The 12677-nt window shown below is 35.1% G+C and overlaps 1 protein-coding gene across 3 annotated transcripts in view; it reads right to left on the bottom strand.

Moving 5' to 3' along the window:
• KIAA1958 (KIAA1958 ortholog) overlaps window positions 1-12677 on the bottom strand; it is a 103209-nt gene that overhangs the window by 34887 nt on the left and 55645 nt on the right. The gene's annotated exons all lie outside the window — the stretch shown is intronic.

Raw genomic sequence — 12677 nt, forward strand, 5'->3', positions numbered from 1 at the left:
TCTTAATGCTAAACTGATTAAAGTGGGCAACAAGAGCAAAACTCCATCTCAAAAACAAACCAAAAAAAAAAAAAAAAAAAAAGGACAAAATTTGAATGGGCCCTGCATAGAAACATTAATATTCCAGGGCAGAGAAATGTTAATATTCCAGGACACATAAATTAAAATACACTCACCAAAATGTCTAAAATGAAAAATGAAATCTGCAAATGTCAAGTGAAAGTGAAGATATGGAGCAACGGGAACACTCTTACTAAGCTGGTACAAGTGTCGATTTGTGCAACCACTTTGGACACTAATAGTATCTACTAAAGCTGAACACACACCAATTCTATGACTCAGTAATCCTACACCTAAATATATACCCAACAGAAATGTGTACATATGTGTACCAAAGGCATGAACGTATGAGTGTTCATAAAAGCATAGTAGTACAACAAATAATAAATGGCCCCAAACTGGAAATAATCCTATGACCCCATAAACAATAGTATGCATATAAAATTATAAAATATCTATACAATGAATTATTATACAATAGCGACAAGGAGTGGACTACTGGAGTGAACTGTATGCTAAAACATGGAAGAATCCCACAAACATAATGTTAAGCAAAAGAAGCCAGACACAGAAGAGTATATTGAAAGGGTCCATTTATGTAATTCAAAAACAGATAAAATGACTCTATGGTGAAGTCAGTGGTTACCTTAAGGAGGTAAGGGAGGGAGCTTGAGGGAAGCTTCTGGGGTTCGGGTAATAATTCTATGTCTCCCTCCAGGTGGTGGTTACAGCAATATATTAGCTTCATAAAAAGTAATCAAGCTATACTTCAGTAAGTATAAGTACTTCAATAATTATTGTATCATTCAATAAGAAAACATTAAAAAATCCTTTAAAATTCCTTTAAAAATGCATATGCAAACCTAATAAATGAAGAGTTCTACCATGAACCTAGATGGGGAGACTCAATATTATAAAGATATTTAATTTCTTCATGTAATCTTTAATTAAATGTAATTCTAATTAAAATCCCCCCGTTTTTGATTGTTGTTACTTGTTAGGGTGTTTCTAAAGTTTAAGAAAATAAATGTATAAGAAAAGGAAGGTAATTTCAAAAATAACTGGGAGGCCTTGCCTGAAAAAAAAAATGTACCATAACACCACTATAAATTGTAAATTACTATTTGTAAGTTAGTATTTGTAAGAAAGAGACAAATAGAGCATTGCTACAGAAGAGAATCCAGAAAAGGTCTGCAAATAGCAAAATGAGGGTATAATAAAGACTCTAATTCAAATTGTTGGGGAAAGATGGACTCTTCAATAAATGGTATAATTGGTTGAGTTGGAAAAGCAAAAACAAAAGCAAATTTAGATACCTGTTTCATACCACACACAAAACCCACATATCTAAATAGCTTTTTTTTTTTTTTTTAAGCTGTTTCCTTAAAGAAGACAGATTTTCATGATTTTGGAATTGAGGAAAGAAAGTCTTTCTCAGCACAACACAACCCAAAAAGTATAAAATACAGACGACTAGATGTCAAAAAATTTGGAAAATCCTGCACTGAACAGATTTTAAAAGATAATAAACATAACTGGAGAAAATACTTATAAAACATAAACCAAGGACATATGAAAAGCTCCTACAAACCAACAAGAAAAATAACTTGCTAGCAAAAGGGCCCAGGATATGACAGGCAATTATTCACAGAACAGATACAAACAACAAAATGCATTAGTAATAGCCATTATAATTGAAATAAGATATGTTTCATTTGCCAGATTATCAAAAACACAAAAAAGTCCACATCTAAATGTTGGCCAGGCTGCTGGGAGCTTGCACTCTCAGTCAATACTGAATGATGTCTATATCAGTACAACTTTTCGGTGGGCAATTTCGACTAAATGCAGAAATATACAAGTGTGCAAAGATAAATGAACATAGATGATCACCAGAACCCACTAGCAGATGATAAAATAATCGTGCATATATATATATATATATATATATATTTACATGTGGTCATTAAAAATTGTTACCCTTCTATATGCTAACATGAAAACAGTTCCACAATATATTAATTTAAAAAGAAAAATTCACTCTAGGACAATATGCATAGCAATATTCCAATTTTTCATAAGAAAAATAAAATTTAAATGATTTATAATTATGTAGAAAAATTCTGGAAGGAGACACATCACATTGGTTAGTGATTAGTTCCATGGAACTTTAAGTTTTGCAATATGAACATATTATATTTGCAAGTTAAAAAAATCAATAGGACTTTGGAAATGTATATATAGGAAAAATAAATAAAATGTGCTTTTTATTTAGCCCAGGAATTCCTCTTTTAAAAATGTATCCTAAGGATTTAATCAGAGAAGTATACAAAAATGTATCCTCAAGGATGTTCTTTAAGGCAAATTTATAAAAGCAAAAAACTGGAAACAAAGCCAATCTAACAACAGCATTATAAAAGAGATTTTGGCACACCTGCGCAATGGAAAAATATGTAGCTACATAACAATCTACTTTCAAAAACTAAAGATCTTTTACAAACGTACAAAATGGTAAGTACAACTGGATTAGTTTTTGAAGTATATTTTTTAAGGAAGAAGTCCGAAATAAAACATGAAAATGTTAAACATTCTTATCTATAGGTAATGAGTCCTGTGATTTTTACTTCTGATTTGATACTATTGACCAATTATTAGTAATAAATGTCTACTTATTGCCTTAGCATTTTCAAAGCATTATAAATCTTAACAAAGCAAATTGTGGTTTTACTTCCATTTTTTATTTTTATTTTTTTTGAGACAGGCTCTTGCTCTATTCCCTAGGCTGGAGTACAGTGGCGTGATCACGGCTTGCTGCATCCCCTATCTCCTTTCCTGGGCTCAAACGATCCTCTTGCCTTAGCCTCTCTAGCAGCTGGGACAAGTGCGCACCACCATACTAGACTAATTTTAAACTTTTTTGTAGAGATGGGGTCTCACTATGTTGCCTAGGCTGGTCTTGATCTCCTGAGGTCAAGTGATCCTACTGCCTTGGCCTCCCAAAGTGCTGGGTTGCAGGTATGAGCCACCATGCCTGGCCTTCCATTTTTTTATACGTTCACTCTAAAAATGTTTGCCATCAAATTCAGTGTTTGCGTTCAAAATTATCTTTTGAGACGATATATCACCAACATTAAACTTTCCATACATATTAGCCATTGTAGTCACATCGAATCCTCTTCAAAAGGTAAGTATGAATAAATTGAAAATAAATAAGACTTTTAAAAAGGAAAACATTATTTCATTTGTAGTTATTACCCAACTTGAATTCTAATATTCTTTCCCTAGCAAGGAAATAAAATTTGTCACATTTTAAATGTAAAACTTGCAAGCACACTTAAAGATGAGTTCCTTGTTTAAGTACTACGAAAATATAAAGGTATAACTACCTGTAATTTATATAATCTATCATCATACAAAAATACAGTCATTGTTTCTATTTGGGATATTCAACTGTGAGTAAAGACTAGTGGACTATTCAGCCATGAAAGAAAAACATTTGCATTTCTGCAAAGTAATTTTGTATGAGAGATGTTGTATTTTCAGATGTTTTAACATGTTTTTTCATTATTAAATGATTTTAGTGACACAAAAAATGTGTCTGAAGTTAACCAACTTAATAATTCTGGAGAACCATTCCTATTTGGCTCAAAGAACACCATCATATGTGCCAAAGGTAATAAATGGTACATGGACAATTATATCTGACTAAAATGATTCTCCTAAAAATAAGTAATTTTAGAACATGGCACCTCCTTAGCTTCGTATAATTAAAAAAATTTTTTAAATTATTTTTTAATATAGAAAGAATCTCCCTTTGTTGCCCAGACTGGTCTCAAACTCCTGGCTTCAAGCGATCCTCTTGCCTTGGCCTCCCAAAGTGCTGGAATTACAGGCATGAGCCACTGTGCCGAGCCTCAGCTTAGTATAATTTTGCACCTGTTTTAAGAAGTGTCTGACAAGGGGATTACCGGAGGTAAAGAAAAATGGCCAACAGAGCTCCACACAAAAACAAGTGCGTTCATTGTTTGCAGCGGGGCTTTCTTTTCTGTTAACAGGATTTTCAGGCTTGGGGCTCCAGGCAGCCTAGGATCAATTCAACTGCAGATCCTATACTAAAGGACTGTTGCTACCCTATGATCTGTGTTGGCATAGTCACATGCGCAATGCTTCCCCTTCCAGGGCCTCCCCTCCATGTCAGTGGTTAGAAACGCCGCACATGGGCTGCTTGGCTCAATCTGCACTGACTGTATATCCTGAGGCCAGTGCACAATGTCCAGGTCGACAACATGTTTTTCAAAATGTGGTTTGTTTGTTGTAGCTACAAAAATCAGCCAGCTTTGCAGAAAACAATTTATTAAATGGATGAAGACTGGTCATCATGCCCAAATACAGACAAAACACTGTGACTCAAGCATGCTCTCATTATAGAGACACTGTTGACACTCATTAGCTGACTTTATTGGATTGCTTTTCTTATTTCCATAAGTTTTAGGCTGTACCAACAAATATCAAAAACAATAGAAAATTACACTACATTAAAGGCAAACATACACACAATGGAATAAACTAGACATAAAACTAGATTTTTATTTAGAGCACAAGTATACAGACAAATATGAAGCAAAAACAGTGAGCTGACAAAGATGAGAACATCTTAGTGTAAAAAATCAGTGAGCAGCAAAATAAAGATGAAATTGAGAGTACTCTTAACAAAAAATTCTATTACAAATATTGACAGGCAGCAGATTATCTGACCAAAATCATCAGTCACATATTTGACACAGTAACAGAAATTTCCCTCTATTTCAATTCATCTTTCTCCTCTTTCACAAACTATAACTAGCAGCTTTTAAAAAGTTTCAAAATATGATTTGAGTGAAACAGGCACATGTGCTTTTTTCATGTACATCAGTTAAAAACCAAGTGCCCAGAAAAAATATATAAAAATAACAATCTATCAAATTTGGGGAAAAGTAAATGCATCCTCAAAGACCAGTACTATATTTTGTCAAATAGCAGAGTTGATCTGTTGAAACAATGTTCTCTAAGTATTAATTGTGGTTATTGTATTTCTAAGCAGATGCCTGGTCTTAAATTACAGTGACTAAACTGATAAATCTTTTTATTCCCAATTAACTTCCAAGGGATAAAGTAAAAGTCAAAGAAACCTTAAATGCATTCTTAAGATTTATAAGAAGGATGGAAGACCTTGTTGAAGTTGAATACAGCATTCATTCTAGTAAACCATGAAAGTTCTTCATTTTAATAGATAAGTCATATGTAGTAAGCCTGTTGAATCTAAAACACTTTCGATCATTTTCCCACCAGGTTTCAGGCCTACAGGGTTAGAGTCACATTTTCAGACTACAACATAAAAAGTACAAACTATTACCGGTCATGGAGCTAATCTAGCAAATGTACATCTAACTTTGGCAGTGAAAACATTTAAAATTGTGGGAAAAATTGGAAACTCTATAAATTAGAAAACTAATAAATATATATGTATTTGATTTAAAAACCGCCCGAGGTAAAAAGGCCTCAGGACAGAAATACAAAATGTACATAAGACCCCAAGGTGGGAAATAAATCCAAGAGCAGGACTCAAACAAATGTGCCCATTGCTAAATTGTTAATCATCAGGATGTATCATGCCATAATCTTTGGTGTCCAAAATATGAAAGGAATTCTTGGTACAAAGGCTCTGCCTGAAAATCTCTGACGTAGAAATACTTTTGTGTGACTCTGGAGGCCAATGGACAAAGGCAGAACTTCTTTAGACCACACATAATTAAATTTATTTTTATTGCTTTATCACCTCACGGAGGGGCAAATGTCTACAGCATATTCTAGAGAAAAGGCTCACAGTTAAAATCTGCCTTTGTTTTCCTTTAAGCAAAGAGGTGGTGGGGACCTTGATGAATTAGTTTCAATAGTCTTGGAATTAACTCAGTAATTTCAGCAGCAATGTGTCCAAATACAGCATTGGCTGTTGCTGCGTATCTGACAGTCACACACACAGTTTCTATACAATTCAGGAGACTACCCCTTTATTAAAGGAATCTTGTAATCATAAGCCCATTGAACTGACAGAAGGAAACACTGCACCAAGCGTGGAGTTCTGGCATGTTGGTGTAAAAAGGCTCTTCAGGAAGCAGCCTTCTTTTCTTAACACTTTATGACAGTTCTCCCCACTCATTTTAGGAGTATAAATAAAAGTATAGTGGTATTTCCCTCATATTAAATTTTAACAATGTGTAGTAGAGTCAATCTGTTGAAACAATTTTGTCTTTACTTTCAGTTTGTTTGGAATTGCTGAGGCAAGATAGAAACACCAGGTACCAGACAGGTGGGCATGAAGAAATCCTGATGGCCATAATATGGCAACCAAGTATGTTAAGTAAATCTGTGTAAATGCTGAATGTAAAAGTTAACAAGTGGGAACTGTGAGGTTTCAATGGTTCTTTATAAAGGAAATAAAACTACTGAATATTCTTTTTTTTTTTGGGTTGGAGCCTCGCTCCCTCACCCAGGCTGGAGTGCAGTGGTGTGATCTCAGATCACTACAACCTCCACCTTCCGGGCTCAAGCAATGCTCCTGCCTCAGTCTCCCAAGTAGCTGGGATTACGGGTGTAAGCCACCATACCCAGCTAATTTTTGTATTTTTAGAAGAGACTGGGTTTTGTCATGTTGGCCAGGCTGGCCTCGAACTCCTGATCTCAGGTGATCCGCCCGCCTCAGCCTCCCAAAGTGCTGGGATTGCAGGTGTGAACCACCATGTCCAGCCTGAATATTATTAAATGAAATTCAAACAATAAGCCATGATAGCCAACAAAAATAATGTATGCACCTCATAGTCCTCTGCTATTACACTATTCAGCCTAAAAATATCCAGATCAAGGGAAATTCTACTGCTCTATTGTCATTCGATTGGATTTTTCTGTAAGATACTCAAGTATCAAAAGAAAAAAATGTTTAAAATTCTAGAGGAGAGAGTACTAGAAAAATTCAGAGTTCTTGCTTTCTTTCTCTTTTTGCAAATATTTTCTGCTTTCAAAGAGCTTGGAAAGTGTCCAAGAAAAGTTGACCTAGCCTGGAATTATAAATATGATACAAGATTTTCAAGTTTGGCACCACTTTGACAACTACAATATTTCCTTCTGTAGAGGCCACTAAGTGCTGGCTCAAAATATTAAACAATGAAGTACATAGTTACTTAAGTCACACATAGAAATGTTGACTGGCACAGCCTTTTAACAGTTTTTCAGTTTAACTACAAGTGATAGCAGCAGTGGTTAACAACTCCACATCAACAACACAAACGTACATATGAAAGAGCACCTATAACAACATGCAAAATCTCAACATCACTGAATATTACACAATGCATAGAAATCGTAATGATTTTTGGCAAGGTGTTTTTTTTTTTTGTAACAAATGTTTTATAAAACAAAAGTTATTTTGTTATAAATGCGATTTAAAAAGTTGTAACAATCTAATGAATTATAGATATAAAAGTTCAGTTAGATAAAGTTAATCTGAGTGGGTTAATACTAAACATGGACCTCCTACTTCATCCAACATAAATAATCAATTATAAATTAATTTCTAGTGGAAGAATACTAAGGGATTTATAAAAGAATTACAGAAAGTAAATGGACATAAAAATCACTAAAATACAGTATACACAATTACTGTTAGGAATCTATATTGCTGATATCTTCCTAATTCTACTCATCACAAACAATGCCAAAGCATTTTCAAAGCTCTTATTGAAATGAATGTATAATGGTAAAAATGCCCCAGTGTAATACCAAGACAAACATTAGAAGTCTAACATAATTCAACATTATATAAAAAGACAAATCACACTGTACCTTTTTAAAAAACATCTAAAATTTGAACTTTTTTCAACTATGATCTGGTAAATATGATTTGTAAAATAAAAATTTGTGAAACGTTTAAATATTTATGCTTGAGTTCCTTTTCAGAAGAGTAAGCAAGATGAGAAATACAAATAATTTGCATTTAAGTAAGTTTGTATTTCTACATCTACTTACTGTAGTCCTCTTTCCTTAGTTACCATTTTCCCCCTTTACTATCTCTAAATTAATTTACTTCAGAAACTTCCTAATTATGTCGATAGAAATTTGATCCTTTTGACTGAGGATATGTCCCAAAACTTTAAATATGATTTTTAAAACTTGCCATAGACTAAAAAATACTGTGGGTTGCATTCAGAACCAGTAGTATATATGCTATGTAGCTCAATATCCAAGTGAATATCAAATGAAACAAAAATGTACTTTCTTGTTCATAATCTATAACTAGAATTGATATTCTTGAAGACTGTAGTCTCACCTCCATAATTGAAAACAAAATATAAATGGGGTAGGCTGAGAGATGTTCGTTAGAATCAAAGAACAATTACATTTACAGATTTTCCTATCAAACTCCAAAAAGAAAAGTTAATAAAACTAAGATGTAACACAACACAATGAAAAGTGAAATGTCACATTCAAAAACAGCCTATTGGAACCTGGCAGCTTGAATCTACTCCTAAGAGAAATCTGTGGGTTTTAAAAACAATTAAAATTTGGAAAACAAGAAGTAGAAATACAGGGTTGTTTTTCCTCTCTAAACTCTACCTACGGACAGGGTGCCTGGTTCTAGTCCTGGCTTTAACCCCAACAAGGGAAAGCTCACACCCTAACAAGCTGTGCGCACCTCAGCATTCACCTCCTTTCTCTGGGGCTGTTGCCTCTTCTGTAAATGAAGGGTAGATTAGGCCAGAGCAGTGTCAACGCCTGTAATCCTAGCACTTTGGGATGCTGAGGTGGGGGGATCACTTGAGTCCAGGAGTTTGAGACCAGCCTGGGCAACACAGTGAGATCTCATGTCTATAAAAAATTTTTAAAAATTAGTCAGGCATGGTGGTATGAACTTGTAGTCCCAGCTACTCGGGAAGTTGGGTTGGGAGGACTGCTTGAGCCCAAGAGTTCAAGGTTGCAGTGCCACTGCAGTGAGTCTTGAATGTGCCACTTTACTCCAGCCTGGACAACACAGCAAGACCCTGTCTCGAAAAATAATAAATAAAAAGGTGGATTAGATGTTTCCAATTTTACTTTCCAGCTAGCACACCTGAAGGATGCATTCCAGAGGTACCAGCAGCTCAGTCAGTCTAGTGAGTCTCAAAGGAGGGGAGGGGATAGGAAACATGAGACCTCTGGGGAATTTGAGGTTGTGTTGTATTGGCTATTTCTATCTCCTTGCCTTCTCCACTCCCCACCTACATGAGGACGTGGTGACTCCTACTCTCCACAGCATGAAAATCACTGGGCTAGATGATCTCTTGGGTCCTTTCCAGATCTAGCCTCTATGACTAATAATTCAACGAAGACAATGGTTTACATTAATACTCAGACCTAATTAATATTCTAATCAAACTGGGATTCTGACCTAATTAATACTCTGGTTCTAACTCACAAAAGTCATTGTTTACATAAGAACTCAAGTGTATTAAAACGCCATTAAAAAAAATAATTTTCAAGTTTTTGCTCAGCTTTGGCAGGCCCAACTGGTCAATTTACAAACAGGCTGGACCATGAAAATTTTAAATGTCTTCCTTTTCTGTTTAGAAAAGTAAAAGCAGAGTTCTTGGTATTTCATCAGTATCATCTCTTCTTTTCTGTTGTTATATCACTAGAAATACAGCAGCTCCCAACAGGATGATATCTGTGATGTATTTCTTTATTCCAGTTCTGATAGCAAGGATCTCTAAAATTATCCTAGCTTCATCATTTTGCTTTATGAAAGGCTATGCACTCAGTATCATCTCAACCAGATGCAAGTGGGAAGGGAAAGCAATGTCTGAATACCATGCATTAAACAACAACTGAGGATGCCTTTGCCAGTGTGCATTTCTTAACTGATCACTGTCTATCTGTACCATATCATATGGTAGATGTACAGAGACATAACTTGTATAATAGAATTCTATTTGGGAAACATTAAACTGACAGAGAACTTGCTAATTCTTTCAGTACTTGTAACTATTTTTAAATGAATGAATGCTTTAAAAGATATCTTGCTGCAAGAAATTACACATTCCCCTTGACTTTCCTCCCTCGGCTTAGGTATATATTTCTTCTATCATATGGGAGAGTTTTTATTTACAGGTGCTTAGTATTACAGCTTTATTTTGGCTAGAGAAGTAAGGATCAAAATATACCTTTCCTACAGATAAAATCAGTCAGAAGAGGGATGATTAAGATCATCGTCTGTCTCACATTAAACTACAGATAGTCGAACCAGGAAAACTCTGAATAGGTTCACAGTCTACCTCTGATTCATATTTAGTATCTGGTCAATGGCAATCGATATTGGCTTGTAGGCATTCCCTCTGCCTAGACCTTCCCGCTTCCCTGCCTAAATTATAAAGCACTCTCTTGAAATTGGGGTTTTGGCTTTAACTGGGGTAAAAATAAATTACAATCACTTAAATATATACTTCCTTGTGTATATACACACTTGCCTCCATGACAAAGTTAGGTGTTTTTTAAAGAGTGACACAAACTTCTGCTGTCTGCTGGTAACCAGGGGTAAACAAACTGGTTAATATCTCATCTCAAAATACTACAGTAATGGGGCCTCAATAACGTTGTGCTAACAAACGTGCTGCTGATGGCACTGATCTCAATCAATGAGGAGCTGAATTAATATTGATGATTTTATTACACCTGGGATTTCATTTATAATTTATAACTTCAGAGGGTCTACAGAAGCACAGCAAATCATTTCTTGAACATGCAGCTATAGCAGAAAAAGAGAGTGCTTAATGGGATCTGGATCTAATTTCAGATACGGATGCTCTTACATATTAACTGTGACATGGGCAAGCCATTTGACTTCTCTGGATCTCCTCAATCATAAAAGGGAAATAATAATACTTACCTAATGGAACTATTGTGAGAATTAAGTGAAACAACTTATAAAGCACTCAGTACAATCGCACACTATCAGTGCTCAAGAGGTAATAGTCATTGATGACAGATCTGCACATTCCGATGCATATGTGCATCTACATGAACACAACGGATGGTACAGAAATGCCTTCACTTTATTGATTTCAAAATAGGCTCTAAGAAAGATTCTCCAGAAAATACTCAAAGCGGCATTATGTATTCTGCAGCAAACCTACATATTCAATGAATAAATAATGGATAAATTGCATGAGTACAAAGTTTGGAAAACTATGCAAAATAGTATTAGCACAGAGTTTTTTGCTGGGCTCTCAAAAATGAACTACCTTTTATCACAATGTCTTTTATAAATTCCTTGAGAGCGGGGACTATTTTATGTATCTTTATACCCCTCCCAGTTTGGCCCCTAGCTGTTCAATAAATATTTGTTGATCTGACTACAAATTTTCATCTCAATAAAGTCATTGATTTCATGGCATCTGGAAACTAAGCCATATGATTTAGACAAGTAAATGCTATGAAAGTTTCAGCTAACAGTAATCTAACTGAAAAACCAAAGAGATCAAATGTATGCTAGAAGATTTTCAGACTACTCTTTTGTAGAACAGGCAGTGATTTAACATAGGGAAAATTTAGCCATAGGGAAAAATAATTATAAATATCCTAAATTGCTGATATATAAGTCATATTCAGACCAGCCCTAATAACCGTATCAAATGGAATCTAGAATAAGTTGTCTTGAATAAATATCTTATCTCTAATTTTTTCAAACATTAGTTTTTTTTTTTTAATAGCTAGCACCTATGGTTTTCAACAGTCACTCACATGAATATGAAAACAAAGACCAAATTATGCAGCTATGTCATCCAAATGTTGACAGTGTTCAGTGTTTTTGTTGTAGGTAGTGCAAAACTTTCAGTTATGTGAGGAACACTGGAGGGTTTCTTACATGACATTACATTGATCATAAAGTTAAGCACTGCAAATATGGCTTTATTTGAGCCACAGGATTGCCCGAAAAGGCAGCACATTCAGTTGTAGTGAACACCTGCTGGACTGTTGACTTTTTGCTAAAGTATATATGCAATTTTGACACCTGCCTCTGCCACAGCATGAACATGATCTTTTCTTAATATTACAAATAATAAAAATGGCATCTGGCAGTACTATCTCCTCAGTATCATTTAGATGAAAACACAAAATTGAGAGGTAGTTGTAGATTTTTCATAATATAATTAACCCCAAGAGATAACACCAGCACTTTGGGAGGCCAAGGCAGGAGGATCTCTTGAGGCTAGGAGTTTGAGACCAGCCCGGGCAACACAGCGAGACCCCATCTCTACAAAAAATTAGCCGAGCGTGATGGTGTGCACTTGTAGTTCTAGCTATTTGGGAGGCTGAGGCGGGAGGATCTCTTGAGCCCCAGAGTTTGAGGTTGACAGTGAGCTATGACTGCACCTCTGCACTGAAGCCTGGGCAACAGAGCAAGACCCTGTCTCTATTGAAACAAACAAACAAACAAAAAAAGACAGATACTGTAATTTGGCTATGCTTCTACCAAGTCATTACTCAGAAAACAGTTTTCTGAAACTAAAAGTCATGATGTTCCTATTTGGTTTGAGTTATCACAGAAAAAT

Source organism: Mandrillus leucophaeus, unplaced genomic scaffold (genome assembly GCF_000951045.1).
Source record: "Mandrillus leucophaeus isolate KB7577 unplaced genomic scaffold, Mleu.le_1.0 Scaffold410, whole genome shotgun sequence".
In the NCBI taxonomy this organism is placed as follows: domain Eukaryota; kingdom Metazoa; phylum Chordata; class Mammalia; order Primates; family Cercopithecidae; genus Mandrillus; species Mandrillus leucophaeus.